This window comes from Acipenser ruthenus, chromosome 12 (genome assembly GCF_902713425.1).
Source record: "Acipenser ruthenus chromosome 12, fAciRut3.2 maternal haplotype, whole genome shotgun sequence".
Taxonomy (NCBI): domain Eukaryota; kingdom Metazoa; phylum Chordata; class Actinopteri; order Acipenseriformes; family Acipenseridae; genus Acipenser; species Acipenser ruthenus.
In genome coordinates this window covers 22,384,766-22,406,436 of record NC_081200.1, presented here as the reverse complement: position 1 = coordinate 22,406,436, position 21,671 = coordinate 22,384,766, and the positions used below count along the sequence as shown (strand labels likewise).

The window sequence follows — 21,671 nt, the reverse complement described above, 5'->3', positions numbered from 1 at the left end:
TATATATATATATATATATATATACACACACACACACACACACACACAGTGCCTTGCAAAAGTATTCAGACCCCTGACCAATTCTCTCATATTACTGAATTACAAATGGTACATTGAAATTTCGTTCCGTTTGATATTTTATTTTAAAACACTGAAACTCAAAATCAATTATTGTAAGATGACATTGGTTTTATGTTGGGAAATATTTAAGAAAAATAAAAAACTGAAATATCTTGCTTGCATAATTATTCAACCCCCACACATTAATATTTGGTAGAGCCACCTTTCGCTGCAATAACAGCTTTAGGGTAAGTATGTACCAGATTTGCACACAGTGTCAGTGATTCAGGCCCCTTCTTGGCAGATTTGCTCAAGGTTGTTCAGGTTGGTTGGACGACGCTTGTGGACCGCAATTTTAAAATAGTGCCACAGATTCTCAATGGGATTGAGATCAGGACTTTGACTGGGCCACTGTAGGACATTCACCTTGTTGTTCTTGTGCCACAATGTTATAATTATTATTATTATTATTATTATTTATTTCTTAACAGACACCCTTATCCAGGGCGACTTACAATCGTAAGCAAATACATTTCACAGTACAAGTAATATTACAATTAAGAGCAAGATAAATACAATGACTTTGGTTCAAACAAGTACAAGTGTGACAAAATACAATTCAATAATACAGCAGATAACAGTGTCAGTGATAGTTACATCAGGACATGATTAAATACAAAATACTACAGATTAAACACTTTGCAGATTACAGTACTCTGAAGTACAGGATTAAATGCAGTAAAATAGGGGGCAGATAAGAGCAAGTAAAGCGCATTTAAGGAAGGGTGATAAGTGTCCCAGGGGAAAAACAGAGGAGTTCTACAGGTGTTGTCTGAAAAGGCGAGTCTTGAGGAGGCACCGAAATGTGGTCAGGGACTGGGCAGTCCTGACATCTGTGGGAAGGTCATTCCACCACTGCGGAGCGAGGGTGGAGAAGGAGCGGGCTCTGGAGGCAGGGGAGCGTAGAGGAGGTAGAGTCAGTCTTCTAGTGCAGGCGGAGCGGAGAGGTCGAGTGGGGGTGTAGGGAGATATGAGGGTCTGGAGGTAGCTGGGTGCAGTCTGGTCAAGGCATCTGTAGGCTAGTACAAGAGTCTTGAACTGGATGCGAGCGGTGATCGGGAGCCAGTGGAGTGAGCGGAGTAGTGGAGTTGCATGGGAGAAGCAAGGCAGAGAGAACACCAGGCGGGTAGCGGAGTTCTGTATGAGCTGGAGCGGACGGGTGGTGGACGGAGGGAGGCCAGCCAGGAAGGAGTTGCAGTAGTCTAGGCGGGAGACTACCAAGGCCTGGACCAGGAGCTGGGTGGCATAGTTGGTGAGGAAGGGTCGGATTCTTTGGATGTTGCTCAGGAAGAATCGGCAAGTGCGTGCCAGAGTGGAGATGTGCTGGGAGGCAGGGGTCCAGGGTGACTCCGAGGTTCTTAGCGGAGGAAGAGGGAGAGAGTGTGGTAGATTCCAGAGGAACAGAGATAGAGAGATCAGAGGAGGGGGAGGAGGAGGGAAAGAAAAGGAGGTCAGATTTAGAGAGGTTGAGTTTGAGGTGATGCGAGTGCATCCAGGAGGAAATAGCAGACAGACAGGTAGAGATACGGGAGGGGATGGTGGAGTCAGAGCTGGGGAAGGAGAGGAAAATCTGAGCATAATCAGCATAGAAATGGTATGAGAAACCATAGGATGCGATGAGGGGGCCCAGGGAGCGGGTGTAGAGAGAGAACAGGAGGGGACCCAAGACTGACCATTGGGGGACTCCTGTTAAGAGAGGGCAAGGTGTGGAGGTTGCTCCACGCCAGGTTACCTGGTAAGTGCGGTTGGAGAGGTAGGAGGAGAACCAGGCCAGAGCAGTGCCAGAGATCCCCAGGTCAGCAAGAGATGATAGTAGAATAGAGTGATCAACAGTGTCAAAGGCAGCAGAGAGGTCGAGGAGAATTAGGACAGAGGAGAGAGAGGCAGCTTGGGCAGACTTTAGTGAGTTGGTAACAGACAGGAGGGCAGTTTCAGTGGAATGAGCAGAGCGGAAGCCAGATTGGAGAGGGTCGAGCAGAGAGTGGATGGACAGGAAAGCAGAGAGCTGGCGGTGTACAACTCTCGGTGTACAATGTTGCTTTAGCCTTGTGCTTGGGATCATTGTCCTGCTGAAAGGTGAATTTCCTCCCAAGCTTCAGTTTTTTAGCGGACTGAAGCAGGTTCTCTTGCAGTATTTCCCTGTATTTTACTCCATCCATTCTTCCTTCAATTTTAACAAGATGCCCAGTCCCTGCTGATGAGAAGCATCCCCACAGCATGATGCTGCCACCACCATACTTCACAGTATGGATGGTGTGTCTTGAGGCATGGGCAGTGTTAGGTTTGCGCCACACATAGCGCTTTGAGTTTTGGCCAAAAAGCTCTATCTTGGTCTCATCTGACCACAAAACCTTTTCCCACATCACAGCTGGGTCACTCTCATGCTTTCTGGCAAACTCTAGACGTGCTTTCAGATGGTACTTTTTGAGTAACGGCTTCTTTCTTGCCACCCTCCCATACAGGCCAGTGTTATGCAGAGCTCTTGATATGATTGACTGGTGCACCATTACTCCACTCCCAGTCACTGAACTATGTAGCTCCTTCAAAGTGATTGTTGACCTCTCTGTGGCTTCTCTCACAAGTCGTCTCCTTGTTTGAGCACTGAGTTTTGAGGGACGGCCTTTTCTTGGCAGTGCCTGGGTGGTGTGATGCAGCTTCCACTTCTTGATTATTGATCCAACTGTGCTCACTGGGATATCCAAACACTTGGATATTATTTTGTACCCTTTCCCTAATCTATGCATTTGTATTACTTTATCTCTAACTTCTGTAGCATGCTCTTTGGTCTTCATTTTCCTTCAGATTCACAGCCTGACCAATGATCCTTCAACAGTGGGGTTTTTATCCAGAAAATGTGACAGCAACTTTAATGGTTCACAGGTGGAGGCCAATGGTAAGATAATTGTGTCCTCGTTAGGGCAATTTCTTTCATCGCTGTAAACTGGGAGCTTCCACAGCACAAGGGTTGAATACTTATGCAAGCAAGATATTTCAGTTTTTTTATCTTTCTTAAAAATATTTCCCAACAAACTAATGTCACCTTACAATAATTGATTTTGAGTTTCAGTGTTTTAAAATAAAATATCAAACAGAACAAAATTTCAATGTACCATTTGTAATTCAGCAATATGAGAGAATTAGTCAGGGGTCTGAATACTTTTGTAAGGCACTGTATATGTAGAGATATATTATATATATATATATATATATATATAAACTAAATAAATATATGGATGAAGGCTATATTTGCATATAGTGGAGCCATTCGGGCAAAAAAAAGGCATAATACCAGAGTAGTGACATCAATAAGTAATACTTCCTCTAGAGGAAAATGTACTTGAACTTTGACCCATTCGACTCAGAGACCATCACTTTCAATTCAAAACACAGAATGTCTTGTTTTCAATCACTCGACAACACCTACAGTACAGAAATGTGCATTAATGATCAACAAAATGAGAATTTTTTTAAACAAAGTAAAGCAGGTACATTCGTATCTCAGAGAAACTGGAGAGGAACGGGAAATTAGAACAAGGTAAAAGGCAATCATCCCAATAAAGCTGAAGCACTAATGGATAAGACATAGAACATCTGTACAGCACTGAAGAACTACATTTTAAAAAAACACAACTGTACTGCTGAACCTCGTCTTTATTAGCATCACAAGGGTATCCATGTATTATAAAAAAATATATGGACCTCTTCAGTGAGTTACAGGAAAACAATTCTAAACCCTAGATGGAATTATTTTCCTGTAACTCACTGAAGCCCATCTATATCAAATATATATGTTAATCACATCTGGTCTAGTTAGTGGAATTCAAAGTGTACTGAAGACAGTTACTAAACCATGTACTAGTGTAACTAACCGACATATCAAGGATACATGTGTTTTTGTAACCAACAACATTACAGGTGCATTTTGTGGTGTAAAACCCTAAACCTTAAATTGCCCCAGGTTATATGGCTCCCTGCCTTCTTTGTGAAGACCATTACAGTATACTTAGTTCCTCTGGTGGCCAGAATAACGAATGTCCTTTATATCTAGACAATAATCCTAGATCAGTCATCATAATAAAGCCAGATGTACAGTAATGCTGTGCCAGTGCAACAAAATAAACCAAAACATTTGACTAAGGTTTGTGGTTAATGGTTTAATTTACAACCCCCTACAGCAAAATATTCAGTTAATGCACAAAATATACTGTAGAAAAATATGGGTCATTCAATACTAACTCTACTAGAGCTGTTGCTGGCAAAAATTCACCGGGTGAATTTTAAATTTCCCCTTCGAGCTGTGACCCGGCAAAGGTCAACCTAAAGTGAAAAAAATCACCCTGGGCTGAACTTAGACGTTACCATCATGTATAGCACCTCGGTTGACTCGGGATTGAGAAATACCAGGAGCACCAAAATCACTTTTTGGGACAAATGATCAGTGAGGGGGGACTTGAAACCAAAAGCGTTTTAGTAAATTTGGAAGAGTGATCCCTAAGGTTCTTACAGCAATACTAACATTTTAGGACCAGCATCCCCTACAGAGTAAAGGGTTGGGCTGAAGTTCGAATAAAACTCGTCACTTACTTGTCTGGTAACTTGCCAAAAAGTGAGTTAGGTGCACCTGGCATTTCTTGAAAGCCCTGTTCATTACGAGTCGACCGAGGTGCTACACATAATGGTAGCATCTCAGCCGAGCCCAGGGTGATTTTTCTGGTCAGGGCCACTTTTTCACTTTAGGTTGACCTAGGTTGAAATGTTACTGGTTTTTGCCACGTTAAATGCCGGTAGTTTGTTTACTGTACTATATTGCTGTGTCTTGATAATATTTTATGTTGTTATGTATTTCTAAAGTAACCAGTGTTACCGGACTGTTAAATGATTTAATCAATACGCTTCTTTAGAGCGATGTTTCTGCGCATGCGCCAACGAACGGGACAGTGCTCAGAAAATAACATTTTTCATAATTACGTATTGTCATAATTTGCTAATGTTGCCATTTTCTTCAAAAGGCATTGGACAAATGTGAAGTCTACTTCAAAAGTTTTATGCATTTTTTTTAACATGGCGAAAACCAGCAACATTCTGTACGCCTGCATCGACTCTCAATAGAATTTTTATTGCCTAACTCTCTATATACCACAATGCTTTGCATGCAGTGATACGGAAGTCTCTATTGAAAATCAGCGGAGTCAAGTATCTTGTTAAATAGAATATCTTTTGAAACGCCCTTCTAAATATTATTGGATGAAGCAGTTTTGAGTGAGGCTGGATTTTCATTGATTAAAATATTAGTGTGTGCTCCCATTGGCTAGAAAGGTTGCAGTGTTTTCAGCACAGTGCGAGATTGACAGTTGGAAGTTTGTCTGTTTGTTGGGAAGTTTGTCTCGTTGAAATTTGCACGTCCATACAGCCTTTTGTATTAATGAATGACAAATTAATTAATGAATTATTAGATGAATTAACAAATACGTTTATGAATTACTGTATGAATTGACAAATTTATGGACGAAGTGCTGGACAAATTGACAAACTAACGGCTGGATAGTTTTTTTTTTTTTTTTTTTTTTTTTATAAATTTAGTCGTTGCCAATTATTTTTTATTATTTTCTCCCAATTTGGAATGGCCAATTATTTTATTAAACTCAGCTCACTGCTACCACCCCTGCGCTGACTCGGGAGGGCGAAGACGAACACACGCTGTCCTCCGAAGCGTGTGCCGTCAGCCGACCGTTTTTTTTTCACACTGCAGACTCACCATGCAGCCACCCAAGAGCTACAGCGTCGGAGGACAACACAGCTCTCGGGCAGCTTACAGGCAAGCCCGCAGGCGCCCGGCCAGACTACAGGGGTCGCTGGTGCGTGGTGAGCCAAGGACACCCTGGCCGACCTAACCCTCCCTCCCCCCGGGCGGCACTCGACCAATTGAGCGCTGCCTCCTGGGAGCTCCTGTCCTCGGTCGGCAAAGGAATAGCCTGGACTCGAACTCGCGACGTCCAGACTATAGGGCACATCCTGCACTCTACGCAAGTGCTTTTACTGGATGCGCCACTCGGGAGCGCCCCCACGGCTGGATAGTTTTGACACAAATGGCGCTCCATAGTGTGTAGTGGTGCTGTGTTCATTTAGTCGTTGGTTTATTAACATTGGTATGTTTGTTACTATTATAGTTTATTAACACACACTTGACTGTTGCTTTTCTCTTCTGTTAATTTTATATGTTGATGCACGTGCGTCATGACAAGTAATACATATTTATTGACTCACATTGTGTGTGGTGGCTAACTCCGTCTTAATGCCACAATACACTAAGCAATTTAAGTACAATCCGATAGCCCTGATGAAGGGGGATTTTTTTATTTTTTATTTTATTTTTATATATTTTATAGACACACACACACTCAGAAATGTGTAATTCATGTTGAGGTATGTAGTGATGAGTATATGGGTATCTGATGTTTGGAAAGGAGTACCTGAATATGTGACACCCTACATGTAAGATAACACTCTCCATAAAATTTCACTCAGAAGGCACCAGTGAAATAGAAAAGGAATCTTCTGTAGTACTGTAAGGTATACTACTGCTCCATGTACACTAAGCAGTGTTTTATGTTTCTTGGAAGCATAAAATCCACACATTACAATTCACTTCTGCTTTATGTACTTCATTGAACTGCAGAAATCTGCAATTGTACCTAAACATTTCAATGTCATAATTGGCTTCCAGACATAAGATTGTTAGCAAGAATTCTTACTGAACTGTAAATTTTGAAAGAAGAATGGGTAACAGTGCAAAAATAAAATGAATAATAATACTGTAGAAAATGCAGGGACTCCTTTTGCCATGTGAAACAGTGTAGTTCATACAAGAAAGCCAATGTTGTGGATTCCACTATTAGAGTTTGGAGAAATATGGCTTGTGGAAGGTCCCAACTAATTAATTAGGTCTACTATATCCTGAGTTAATTGGTTTTATTTAGAACACTGGTGAAATAATTAGCTTGACAGCAAAGATTGTGGGAATGCAGTTACTGAACATGTTACCAATCACAATGACTTCTGTATGGCCAGTCTTCAGGGAAAATTTGTCAGGTGATTAGTGATGTCACTGCCCGTCATTGATGATGTCATATGTGATGTCACATGTGACAGGAAACATACACTTAAGGGTGCAGAGTCAAGGTTGCGTGGCTACCTTAACTTGCAATTTCCTCACCTTTTGGACATTTGCAAACAAATCTTAATGTTACTTTAACAAAGTTTTTGCCATTGAATTTCCAGTTTTGCAGAAGGCATCTTGGAAAATCAAACAACCAACAAGTATGTAAAGATTTTTTTTTTAAAGCCAGGTTTATTGAGGCAAAATCAATGTTGTTAATCCCTGCCCCTGAGGCTAGAGGAGGGGGGAAAGCAAAGACTGTCCCTGGAGGCTGGAGAGGTGGGGAAAGCAACGGCTCTGTACCTGAGGCTGGAGAGGTGGAAGCAGCAACAGCTGCCAGAGGGGCTGCAGATATGGAGACAGCGAGGACTGTACCTGAGGTTGAAGAGGGGACAGCAACGACTGCCTTGGAGGCTGGAGAGGTGGGGACAGTAACATCTGTACCTGAGGTGGCAACTGCAATGGCTGTACCTGAGGCTGGAGAGGTGGGGACAGCAATGGCTGCTTTGGAGGCTGAAGAGGTGGAAGCAGCAACGGCTGTACCTGAGGTTGGAGAGGTCGGGACAGCAACGGCTGCCAGAGAGGCTGCAGATATGGCGACAGCAAGGACTGTACCTGAGGTTGAAGAGGAGGGGACAGCAATGGCTCTATCTGAGGCTGGAAAAGTGGGGAAAGCAAGGGCTGTACCTGAGGCTGAAGAGCCGGTGACATTATTTGAACAGTACTGCCGGGGAGCAGTTATTCTTCATATTGTGTGGCTCTGTCCACTCTCTCTAGAAAGATCATGTAAGAATCCTGCAGGTTTTTAGGCAGACGGATTCATTGTGTGCAAATTTAAGGTCTTGATGCTATATTGGATTTGCCATCACTTCTCTCTTCTATCTGTCAGGCGCATCTTTCAAGTCTTGTCAGTTCTTACCTGAATTAGATAGGAGATATTTGGATCAACCACCAAAGGAAAAAAAGGTTTCTGAAATGTAATAAATCGAGTTCTGTATATTGTGATTTGGGTACCTGAAAATGTATATAATAATCTGTGATATACTAAGAGTATTTATTAGATGAAATAACAATAACAGGTTACATGCATTTCTAAATTGAGTTGACCAAAAGTTTATTCAAAATGTAATAAATAGAATTCTGTATAGTTGTACTTTACTGTACTGTCTTGACGAGTTGTACACATAAACAATTACAATCTGAATATTACTACAGTTGTATTGTCACTGTATTAATATTATACTGTATTGTATTTATTTTACTGGCTTTAGACTACTCGCTGCAAGCAGTATTAAATTTGTGTTCTCAATTCATGCCGATTGATTATCGTCATCAGCCATGTCTTATACTTTCTAAAATATATATTGTTATTGACCCATTTCATTAACAAAAGTTCAATAACTTTTATTTTGCTTGTGGATGTTCTACTGCTGTCTGATACATCCTTATTTCAGGGGTTTCTTAAATCCACACAAATGATTAATAGCTTTTACCCACCTGTCAGTAAATTACTTTGTGTTGTGAAGGTCTCTTTCAAGATAAACACTCTGTAGCAGTTGAAGAACTTTATTATTTTTGATCCATTTGGTAGATGCCTTTATCCGAGGCTTGCATTTTATTATTTAAATAGTGCTTAATTTGTTTCAGGGCTGAGCCACAGCACCTCTTCGTTTCACTCTTTAGTTATGAAAGTTTTTTTTTTTTTTTTTAAATTATCACTGGAGCCCCGCCATCCCTGTCATTACAAATTAAGGACAAGTGAGCAACAATATAACCCAGCAAACAGGGTAATACTGTAAAGTGCCACTGCATTCTTTATTTCCCTCGATCGTTTCTCTGACCGCTGACGCTGTGTGTGTATCATAAAGTGAGGGGGGCGGGGGAGAAAAACATATTTCCTAAATGAACAAAATTATTATTAGTTTAGGCACAAACAGTAATTATTATCACTGATTACCAGTTTTATCCTGACAAACACAGATCAGACAGAAGTGACCGTTATCTTTATGGTTCAATTTCGGTAAAACCAGGACCCCCACCCCCAAATATAAATACCCCGTTGCACATCTACACTCCCGGGACTATGTGTATGCCAAGTGTGGTTCCTTAATTGGCAGTACTCTTTGAGATACAGGTGTATATAAAAGTGTCTTAATTTTCCTTTTAAAAAAAAAAAAAAAAAAAAAAAAAAGTTGTTTTTATCGCCACTCTCTCTCAAAAAGTATTTCACCCGTTCACAGGGTTTGTTGAGCCTGTCAATCCGACCACACACACCAATTTTCATGCATATCATTGGGGATTTACCCCCCTTTTGAGCTGGATGTAAAATCGACTAACAGAACCTTCGTTCAAACCTCAACTATGTCTGCGCGACCGCCCAGACATAATTATGCTATTCTTACTAAACAGGAGTAATCATTTCGTTAATTGATGGGCATATTATTTTCATGTTATTTTATACATTACCAAAGTTCGAAAGGTTAGATATTTGTGGGGGGTTGAAGTTTTACGTTTAAAATGTTAAACACTCAACACGTATACACTTTTTTAAACCCCACAAATAACTCGCCTTTCGTACTTCGGTTGGGTTATTTTGCTAACATTTTCTTGGTTAGCTACTTAAATTGATTGATTACTTTGTAGTTTCATTTCCCCTTCCATTATTTTTATTAATGTTTAAATTGACCAAGTGCTTGTAAACTTGTACGTTCACAGAAAACTGTGAACAGGGAAGGATTGGTATGTCCAAACTCCACGTGTAATAGTGATTAATCAGAAGCTTACTTAATATCAAATAACATACATTTTTAGCAAACTACATTTTAATGGTGTTAACTATACACTATTTTATTTAACCCGTGCCAGAAATAAACCACTAATCTCAGCTCTTAACTAATAGCCTGTATTGGTAAATATATTTGTATTTTAAGCAATATAACCGATCATTCTCCAATTGTGTTTACCACCAGCTGAAGAAAGTACTTTATTTATTTTACACAATACAATTTTTCTAACAAACTGCTGCACCATGTTGTTTTGAGCAAATTATAGATCTTAATAGAATGATTCATACTGTGGTATATATTGTGCAACTTTAGGGTTCTTTTAAAGTTTTTAAAAGTCTTTTAAAAAATACATAAAATTGCTATGCCTTTTTTCAGCTTTTTGGTGTAGTAAAATATGAAATGCGAAAGTTCAAATCATTGTGTGAAAGGAAGTGTTTGACAGCACCTGGATACACAATCATTACACAACAGAAGCACATCGGCTCGGTGTGCAGTACAGGAGGTTTTCTTTTTAATGTGGTGGTGGGAACGCAAAGGGTCTTGTGCAGGGCTAGTTGTTTCAAAATATTTTATCTATCTATCTATCTATATCTATATAAAAAATAATAAAAAAAAAAAAAAATCCCCCTTCATCAGGGCCCCGGAAAAATTTCCCCATCCTCCCCGCCCTCTATGTGGGCCTGAGTTTACCACAGTTTCGTGTGTATTACCGAGTACAAGAGCAGAGCGGCTCTCCTGTCAAGTTCAAGTTCTTTCCTGTCAGCATAGATGTTGTCATGTGACTCCTCCTTGCTGACTGACTGGATACTTGTCCAGGGAAATCGCATTTGATCGCATGAAAATAGAGCCTCGCTCGATAGCTTGCAATCCGATCGAGCCCGATTGCACGGTACAATCACGGGTTGCAATTGCATAGTGTAACGTAGTCTTTATAGAACACTTTGCTAGCTTCACGAAGTGTGTTCTTAGCCGGAGACTACTAAACTATAAAGTGCTCTCCATTTTAAACTTCAATAGTATGGCGAATGGACAAATATACTGCAATTACTTTTATTATTATTATTATTACTTTTATTATTATTATTATTATTATTATTATTAATTTCTTAGCAGACGCCCTTATCCAGGGCGACTTACAATTATTACAAGATATCACATTATTTTTACATACAATTACATTATTTTTTACATACAATTACCCATTTATACAGGGGTTTTTACTGGAGCGATCTAGGTAAAATACCTTGCTCAAGGGTACAGCAGCAGTGTCCCCTACCAGGGATTGAACCCACGTCCCTCCGGTCAAGAGTCCAGAGCCCTAACCACTACTCCACACTGCTTTTAGTATACAAGGCAAGAAAGCCAAAAAACAACCCTGGTTAAGAAGGATATAAAAGAAATAATTGTAATTGAAAAATTTGACACCAGGGATAAAACTTGCGTCTAGATCAGGGCTTCCCAACCCTGGTCCTGGGGACCCCCTAGGTCTTCTGGTTTTCATTCCAACTGAGCTTAAATTAGACCTTTAATTGTTCACGGCTCCTGAAAATTTGTAGCGTTAAAGTTACTTATAAAATGGTATAACGAACTTGAAATGTGTAACTGTTTAAGAGCTGAAAACATATTAAAAAAAAAAAAAGTCTACTTAAAGGAAGGGTTTAGTTAATTAATTGACAGCTCAGAATGAAAACCAGAAGACACATGGGGTCCCCAAGACCAGGGTTGGGAAGCCCTGGTCTAGATTGAAGTTGAATTATGACCTTCACACAGGAATGAATACAGCCCTCCCAGCCCTGTACTGTAGAAATGCATTAAGGTTAAAAGCAAAAGTGTACATTATCATGGTCAACAGTATTTTTGTATATAAAAAACACACACACACACACAAATATGTGGGTACAAGAGCTAAGAAACTGCAGAATAGAAATGTTTCTCTGCATCATTTGTTTCTGATGCAGCTCCCCAGACACTGGCAATAGGGCAGTGCTAGTATTGAAAAGAAACTCCAACATCTGGGTACAGAACTACTGTATCTTAACAACTGACTAAAGAAACAATGTCACACAATTTATTCAATAAGAACCTTAACCTTTAATGTAAAAATACAATTCGCTAACAAGCCAGTTAGTCATTTATACCGCAATAATCGGCGAGACTAGTGATCTCCCGTTTCCTACACACCTGTTCAATGTGACGAGCAAAACATGTTAATATGTTTTCAACATTCTGCTAACATTACTAGTTTAAACGGTTTCGCTGTTGATACTGAGTTTGCCAACTGTTTTATTCTTTGAAACAATAAGAATATAGGTGCACAGGATACTGTATTGCAGGTGCACGGGGTCCAGATTCAAGTTTTAAGAGAGAGAGATCCTCCACCACGCTGTTAAAATATATAAAAAACAAGATTTACAAATAAAAACGCTAAATTTAAAAACAAACAATACAAAAGCCAATATGAAACAATTTTGGCGTAGTATACCGTAGTTGTAGATTAAGGTTTATTAGACAAGAGAAATTGTGGACACTGGATTGAGAATGAGGTTTTGAAACACCAAAACTGCAATGTGAAACAGCTACAAAAGCAAAATAGATAAAAATCGATCACATCTTAAAATATTTCAAGTAGAAAAACTAAAATAAACAAAATAGCCCAAGTCTAAACCGCAGCATCCCACTAAACGATAACTGTAGTGTAGGAGATTTTAAAAAGAAACATAAAAAAGCCACTTACACGCTACATATTTTGAGGTGAGATCAGATTCCAGTGTTTGCTAGGCCTTTCCCATCAAATAAATCAGGGATTATTTGAAATCTTCTTCCACGGTTAAAATGCTTTCATCCAGGTTCAATGTGCCTGCTGCACTCTCGTAATCTCCTCACGATTACCAACAGTTGTTGACGAGCCACAATCTGTACAGACTGTAATCGAGCAGCAGGTTTGAAGCTTCTGACTCCAGCACTCCATATCAAACAAAACACTCTATTGGCAAACTCGTTGTCAGGCAACCAGTATCTGCTCATGTATTGGCTGATAACAAACACAGACGTTAACAGTTTCAGCAGCTAAACCTTAATTACCATACAACAGCGTTGTGTGTATGAATGACTGAGAAGCGAAGGTTGAAAAGTGAACAGAACCTGCCACAATGGGCAACGAACAAAAATTACTGCAACTCACTTACCGGGGAAAAAACAAAACTGTATTCTCTGCTAACTGTACTGGTTATCTTGAATGGGGTGTTTACCACGCCACAAAAAACAAACAAACAAAAAAAAAATCATCAGGACCACCCACCCCCATGGGAATGGAAAAAGTAGTTTGTCTGTGACTTTGTTTTTTTTTTTAATTTTATTAAAAAATAAATAAATAAGTAATCTTTTTTTAAAAAAAAAAAAGAAAAACTAGTGAAAAATATGTAGTGTCCCAAATGTAGTGCACAGTACTTGCAACATGTTCTGTTGTGACGTCATCACATCCGTATTAGGAATTCACACAATAAGTTAAATGGAGTCCATCTGTGTGGAATAAAAGTGGTTCACATGATTTCAGATTAAATACACCTCTCTCTGTAAAGTCCTACAGTTGGGTAGTGCATTCAAAGCAAAAATACTACCATGAAGACCAAGAAGCTTTCAAAACAACTCCGGGATAAAGTTATGGAAAGGCACAGATTAGGGGAGGGGTATTAAAAGATTTCAAAGGCATTGAATATCCCTTGGTGCACAGTCAAGCCGATCATTAAGAAGTGGAAGGTATACAGCACCACCCAGAATCTGCTTAGAGCAGGCCATCCTCCCAAACTGAGCAGCCGGGTAAGAAGGGCATTGGTCAGAGAAGGAAGCAAGAGGCCAATGACAACTCTGAAAGACCTACAGCGTTCCATGGCTGAGATGGAAGAAACTGTCCATGTGTCAACAATAGCTCAAGTACTCCACAAATCTGACCTGTATGGAAGAGTGGCAAGAAGGAATCCATTTCTGAAAAAAGCCCATGTAAAATCTCACTTGGAATTTGCAAAAAGGCATGTGGGAGACTCTGAAATGATATGGCAAAAGATTATGTGGTCTGATGAAACAAAAATGGAACTATTTGGCCTAAATGCAAAGCGTTATGTCTGGCGCAAACCCAACACAGCACATCACTCAGGTAACACCATCCATACTGTGAAGCATGGTGGTGGTGGCAGAATCATGCTATGGGGATTCTTTTCATCAGCAGGTACTGGGAAGCTTGTCAGGGTAGAGGGCAAAATGGATGGAGCTAAATACAGGCAAATCCTTGAGGAAAACCTGCTTCAGTCTGCAAAAGACCTAAGACTGGGACAGAGATTAACCTTTCAGCAGGACAATGACCCCAAGCACACAGCCAAAGCGACACTGGAGTGGCTGAAAAACAAGAAACTGAATGTTCTAGAGTGGCCCAGTCAAAGCCCAGACTTGAATCCGATTAAGAATCTGTGAATCTATATATTGTAAGAAAGAGTAACGGCGCCTTTAAGAAATGGCGGCGCTACTGAGAAAAAGAAACAAACAGCACCCAGGAACCGGAGCACTAATTAGTAGGGCGGGGTTCCTGGGGTATATAAGGAAGTAGGGTAGGACAGGACGGGGGTGATTGTGGGGAGCACCGCCGGATTGTCCTGCAGAAAATACCTAGAAAAATAAAGAGAGTGTTACAAAACTTCGCAAGGTAAAGTGAACGTTTTTGTTTGGTGAATAAGAGTTTTGTTTTGATTAAACTGTGAGCGTTTTTTCCTCTCGGTGAGGTAGCCTTTTGTTTGACGAGGGTAATTTGTTTTATGTAAACGTTTGTACGAACGCCGCTCCTCAGTGTTAAGTAAAGCAGTCCCGCAGCTTCCGTGACGGTTGAGCATCGTCACAGCGGCCGTCTGTGTGACTGTGTGGAGTAACCGGGACCTGGAAGGGAATTGTGTGAGCACGCGCTGCAGGAGCAGCGGGTAAAAATAAAAGAAAAAGAAAGTGGACTGAGACAACAGTTTGGTTTGCAGGACGCAGTTTATTGTGAGACATAAAATAACCACGTTTTACACAGGGGTGCTCTGGAATCTCCCAGGACATTGGCTGCCGGGGTTCTTCCCCACAGTCTGGATATATTCATCAACGCCGTTGAGCACGTCTTGCTCTGGAGGTGGGTCACAGGAGTGGCCTTCCAGGAGCTGTTATTCAGGGGCCCCATTACATACTCCAGCCAAGAGTCTCCCCGTTGTTCTTACCTGTGTTACAGCGAGACTCCAGCAGAGGGAGTTGGCGCTGTTCTTACCTGTGTTACAGCGAGACTCCAGCAGAGGGAGTCGGCGCTGTCCTTACCTGTGTTGCAGCGAGACTCCAGCAGAGGGAGTCGGCGCTGTCCTTACCTGTGTTGCAGCGAGACTCCAGCAGAGGGAGTCGGCGCTGTCCTTACCTGTGTTGCAGCGAGATTCCAGCAGAGGGAGTCAGCGCTGTCCTTACCTGTGTTGCAGCGAGACTCCAGCAGAGGGAGTCGGTGCTGTCCTTACCTGTGTTGCAGCGAGACTCCAGCAGAGGGAGTCGGCGCTGGCCTTACCTGTGTTCAGAGAGACTGCAGTGAGTGGGGAGTCTGTGGATACCTACCCGTGTTGCAGGATTACACCAGCGGAGGGAGCGGTTGGACTACGTGGATTACAAAGCTCCTACCGCTGGGAGAGCCTACGCTGACCCTTCCTCTGGAGCGGACTTCTACAGGCTCCGACCTGTAGGACCTGGTATTCTATAGTAGTTAGAGAGGGGCGAAGAAGTGAGACAGTTAGTGACCCGTACAGGGCATTAAGTGATACAAAGAGTCTGTTGGTGTCTGAATATTGTAAATAAAAGTTACTTGCCTGAAAGCTCTACGTGTCTGTGCTCGTCGGTGGAAGCCGTGGAAAGGAGTATCCCGCAGGGTACCCCGCCAGTTTGTTACAATATATATATATATATATTGTAACACAGCAATTTATTGCTTAATTAGATTTGTTAATTGTTGTATTCGTTAGTTATGACCTGCACATGGCTGTTGTTGTAAATTAGAGCTAGGTGCAGAATATAAAAGAGAAGCAGTCAGCCTCTGCTTGAGGCTGCTGTGTGAAGAGCCCGCTTGCGAGTGTGTGCAGGCGTACAAGATCTTTTTTGTTGGAGTGTGCTGTGTACTTTTGTTTTTGTTTATTTTTGCAACAGGTAAACAGCTTAGCTGTTCTGTTTTAAGTTTAGGTTCCTGATGTTATGTTTAGTTAGCGCTCAAAGAAGGCTAGGTGTTTATTTTTGGCTTTTGTTTTATTTTGTGTGTTTTTGTTTATTAAAAATAGCGCATCAGCACAGTGATAATCCATTTCTCGTGTCCTGGGTCGGTGTTTTAAAAGGGGCAAAGAACCCAAGTGGGTGCGGTTTTGTTACAATATCATTACTTTTTTATTTATTTTTATTTTTAAGTAGCTTACCCACATTATTTTGCGTGTTTATTTGTTTTGTTTCCATTGCCATGAAAAATGATGACAGACAGATTTGAAAGTTGTGCTCACAGGATCCCTTTGGTTGTGTGAAAGGGTTATGACGGTATTATACAAGTGTTACGACGAATTCAGTGCCCCCTAGGATTCATGTGTCCCCGATGGATGTGCGCATGCGCTTGCAACAAACCTTGATATCTGCCAACGGTGGCGTGTGAATCGTCGCTCATGACGCTGTCATTGCAATCCATTCACCGTAGAGCAGGGCCTGCTGCAACGTGAACGTGCGGTTTGCTGCAAACGGGAGCGAGTTTATTGCTTCTGGACGGAAGATGTTTGTGTAAGCTTGTGATTTCGGCGATTCTACATCCAGAATAGATTGTTTAAATACAGTAACACACTTTTTTTTTTTTAGATTTCAACAACAAACAAAAGAAATAGGTTATTATTAACAGTTTTTACTTAACTTAAACATATCTAAAATTAAAATATATAAAAAATGATTTAAAACGTGTAGAAATGCTTTTTTAAGCACCAAATCCTAATACCCTTTCCTTCTCGGTGGCCATCTTGGATTTAAGTGTTGCACTGTACTGACTAGCTTTCTGAATAAAAAAAAAATAATAATAAAAAAAATTTAAAAATAAAAAAAAATTAAAGAAAAAGTTTACTCTAAGCTTGGTCGTGTTTTTAAATTGAAAGTTAGAGTTATAGTGTTTGTTTAGGGTTCAAAAGTCATCATAACAATGTTTTACATGTTAAGAATTTGTAAAGAGTGCATTTGCCACTGAAAAGGCAGGTAATGTGATTATTTGTATATAAATAAAGTGTTTAGCATTTTTTATTTTTTAATATATTAATCTAATTTAAACTTGTGTAAATTGTTACACAATTGCAACTTTGTAATTTCTATAAAGTTGATATATTTAAAGCATAATATATAATTTGGTATCATGGTATTTTTTGCCGTTGAGTAGTTTAAAACAACAATGGTTAAAATAAATAAAATAAGTATTTAATTAATATGCAAATGACCACTTTCTTACGTTTTGTTACATGTTCACTGGGCGTGAGCTGGGGGGGAAAGATAAGGCAGAAGAAGCAGCAAGGAGCAGTTAGTAGGACAGAATGTGGTCACCGACTGGGGCCGACGCTGTCGACATCCCAGGGGCGGAGGACCCGGCAACCGGAAACAGGATAGAAAAGAGGTCACCGACTGGGGCCGACGCTGTCGACATCCCAGGGGCGGAGGACCCGGCAACCGGAAACGGGATAGAAAAGAGGTCGTCGACTGGGGCCGACGCTGTCGACATCCCAGGGGCGGAGGACCCGGCAACCTGAAAACACATATGAGGGTTAGACTTGAAAAGCCACCCCTCGGGAGGAGATGAGAGAGGTACCCAGCATTTGAGGCTTATGTAAGGGGCGCTCGTAAAACCCCTGATTGGCCGAGACATCACGCTGCCTGGGACCTGAAAATAAGGACAGAGCATTGAGGTTAGTATAGGACTCAGCACGAGTGACCACGTCCTGAAGAGAGGCAGAATAGAAGAGAGCCTCAAGTGAGATGAGCGCAGGAGCTGCGACAGAACAGAGTTTGGCCGGGGGTCCGCTCTGACTCACGCGGTGAGAACCCCTGAAGGTAAGGGAGGCGGCTGCCTAGCCCTGAGGTCGGGGAAGTGAGCCTCACTTGCCCCCCAAAGGATGAACCCCTTGAGGCAGATTAGGGGAAAACCTCTGGTGGCCCCGGCGAACAGGTAGCCCCCACTCCGGGCATGCTAGCGATTTTAAAATGGGCTGCAACTATATCGGAGGAGATGAATGAACGTAATAAATCTACTGCAGAAGAGGACCAGCAGCCCATGGTCTTAATCAGACTGTGGTTGATGCTGGCTCTTGCAGCGGAGGTAGCTGCACCTATACGAAATGAATGGGGAGAATACAGCTGAGGAGGGAGGCCTGCTCTAGAAAGGAGAGTGGAGAGGTGGGCTGATTAGGAGATCTTCGTCACTGCAGGGAAGCTTGAAGCTGAAGAAACTGTGTATTCTGAGCTTCTGAGGAAGCCGAAGAAGGCTGTGAGTGATGTTGGCCCTAGCAGCAGAGGGGGCTGACGAGTGATCCTAGGAGCGAGAGAAATCAATAAGGGGGTGGAGTAGAGGAGGGAGGCTTGCTCTGGAGGGTGGAAGGTGGGTGAGAACCAGCGATGAGTGATGATAGGAGCGAGAGGAATCAATGAACTGAGGGTCCTGGGGAGGGGGGGGGGGAGGGGGGTTTGCTGGGGCGATACCTTGCTGATGAAAGGGGCAGATAAGGGACTCTTCTTGACAGCTGAATGGACTAACCACGTTGAAATTGATCCCTCTTGGAGGTACGACCGAATGGTGAAGTAAATTAGAAGCAAAAGAAACAGCGAGTTCTGAACGTAATAATCTACTGCGGAAGAGGAGCAGTGGCCCATGGCCGAGAAGCAGATGAGATACCTTGACGTTGAAAATAAGGGGCAAATAGGGGAATCTGCTTGACAGCTGAATTAACTGACCGCGCTGAAATGGATCCGTCTGTAGGTACACGACTGAATGATGGAGTAAATTAGAACTGTGGATTCTGAGCTCCTAAGGAGACCGAAGAGGGCCAGATGCAGATGGTCTCCATAGGTAGATCCTTGTATGGGGAGAAGTGGCGTTTCAGAAGAGAAGAATGAGCAAACTGAGAATGGTCATTGATGCGGACAGCGGGAAGGTGAGGCAGAGGGGAAGGCTCTTAAGAATCAGCTGTTAGGCAGATGGTCTCCATGAGGAGATCTTCGTAAGGGGACAAGCAAACTTTCCGAAGAGTAGAGATGAGTGAAAGAGAATGTCTGTTGATATGGGCAGGCGGGAAGGTGCAGCGGGCGGGGGGGGGGGGGGGGACTTTGAAGATTCCACGAAGAGTCAGACAAACTACTGGTATGGAGAGAATGGTGGGAAGAAAAAAGAAAAAAAAAAAAAAAAAAAAAATCCCTAGCTGGACGATGAAAGCCGTGATCTGGTTTGATTTGAAGGAATAGGATGAATCCGATTCTGGCACAGAACGTTTAAAACACTGACCAAGCTGTACAATATGAAGCTGTCGAAGGAGGGAGAGAGCTGCAGATATGAAATGCTGAGCAGATTGAAGGAGGTTACTGAGAGTATGATTCAGTCAAATGACAGCTGGTGAAGCTGGTGAATTTGGGGGGGGGGGGGGCACGCAGCAGACGGGAGCAGTCGACGGAACTTGAATACTAAAAGTGGAGGCCGAAGGGGAGCTGGAACTGACAGTTGAGGTAGCAGCTGGATCTGAACGAACGTGTGTAAATCGACTGCTGGGGAGGCTCAGCACGCTTTGTGCTCCATTTACTGGAATGGAGGGCAGAGATGAGATGTTGACTATCCTATGTGTCAGTTAATACGGGATCGATCTGCGGTCTGCTACTATCATGTCTGCTTGAAATGGAAAAGGTGAACTCACACTGAGAGACTGGGTTTCACAACTCCAGATATTCTCCTAGAGTGGAACTCCTTAACTCATAAACAAGACAGATTTCCAGTCTCACCGCGTCTCTCACCATGTATTAATGCTGTAATATTTGAGAAGATGTGTGGACATATAAATAGATTGCTGAGAAAGACAAGCACCTCGTATTTTTGATCAGATGGGGATTAGCATTAGCCTTGACTGCGGAATGCTTCCATGATCTGCGTATTGGAGGAAAGCGGAAGCGTTGGAAGATCTGGAGTAGTGCAGGTACAGATTTAGACTGAACTAAAGCAACTTGCATGCTATAATCTGAGTAGATCTGAAGAGGGAGCAGAGATCTGCTGCAGTGAGGAGCAATTAACAGTAGAGGACGGGATCTGCTGGACGGTGCAGAGATCTGAGGAAGTAAACAAAGAAATGCTGTCAATAATGAGCTGTGGTCTGCTGTAGAGAGAGAGAGAGAGAGAGAGAGAGAGAGATCTGCTGAAGCAGTGATCTGTTATTGTGAATGGTGGACTGCCATTGGTAGAGCGTGGTGGTCTGCTGCAGAACGCAGATATCTGCTGAAGCAGGGATCTGTAATAGTGAATGGTGGATTGCCATCGGTAGTGTGATGATCTGCTGTAGAGCACAGACATCTGCTGAATGCGGTGGATATTGGACTGTGAGTTAAAGTGATTTAGATGAAGCCAGAGATGGAGAATACATAGAGCTGAGGCCGTTGTAGAACCTAAGAGGATGAAGAATCCGCTGCTCTGAGGCTGTTGAAAAATCTATTGATTTGGTCGGGAGCAGTCCGCCTCAAAGGGGCGGGGTGAGGGGGGGTAAGAGTTGAAATTGAAGAATGTCATTTGATATAGATAGACAGAGGATTAGGCAGGAGGGAACTCTCGAGAATCAATCCGAGCGAGAACTGCGGGAATAGATAGAAAAGCTGTAGTGTCCGAGCTTTGCAGCGAAACCAAACTAGTTTAATGTATAGAGAGAGAGCTTGTGGTATTATACTGCCATCCAGAGGTTATGATTGGAATTACATCATTGACTTGAGTGAATCAGGGTAGACTCTATGAAGTTACTACGATTAAAATCCTTGTCTATGTAGAACAACATTTGCTTATTCCTTTAGATTTGAACAATAAATATTCTAGACATGTTTAGGACAGATAGTCATGAATATAAATAAGTTAACGCAATATTTAGATGTTATGGTTCGGCGCGTTGAATTGGTCCCCACCAGTTGTGAAAGTGCAGCAACAGGAAGCCGGAAGATTGCAGTGCTGAGGCACAGAGCACGCAGAGCCTGATAAAGCTGCCTGGTCGCCATGACAACTTACCACTCCCCGCAGTCACTCAATAAGGGCATTGCCGTGGTAACCATAGCCTGTGAGGCGCCGGTGGAAAAGTTACAGTACAATAGTGTAGTTAGAGAATGTTGTGACCAGTCGAGTCACGAGCCGCCACTAGTTAAATTGAGTTTAGAATGGGCTGGATACGTCTTTAAAATGTTGAACGTAGCTGATGGAGGTCCAGGGCAGGATCTTCTGATGAAACGGTAATTGTGCTGGCTCAGTGGGAGCGAGGGAGGGGCGCCTGATTGCAGGCGAGGATTAAAGAAAGATTCCGCCGACAAAACTTCGTAGTAGAATT

At 42.1% G+C, this 21,671-nt stretch overlaps 1 protein-coding gene across 5 annotated transcripts in view; it reads right to left on the bottom strand.

The window, feature by feature from the left end:
* LOC117416962 (afadin- and alpha-actinin-binding protein-like) overlaps window positions 1-13,051 on the bottom strand; it is a 57,680-nt gene extending 44,629 nt beyond the window's left edge. For 4 of the 5 annotated variants that reach the window (XM_059034689.1, XM_059034688.1, XM_059034691.1 and 1 more), the window contains exon 1: window positions 12,797-13,051. The gene's annotated coding sequence lies outside the window, so the exon portion shown is untranslated. The remainder of the gene's footprint in view (window positions 1-12,796) is intronic. The other variant, XM_034028481.3, reaches the window with a different exon arrangement.
* Window positions 13,052-21,671: the final 8,620 nt, after the last annotated feature.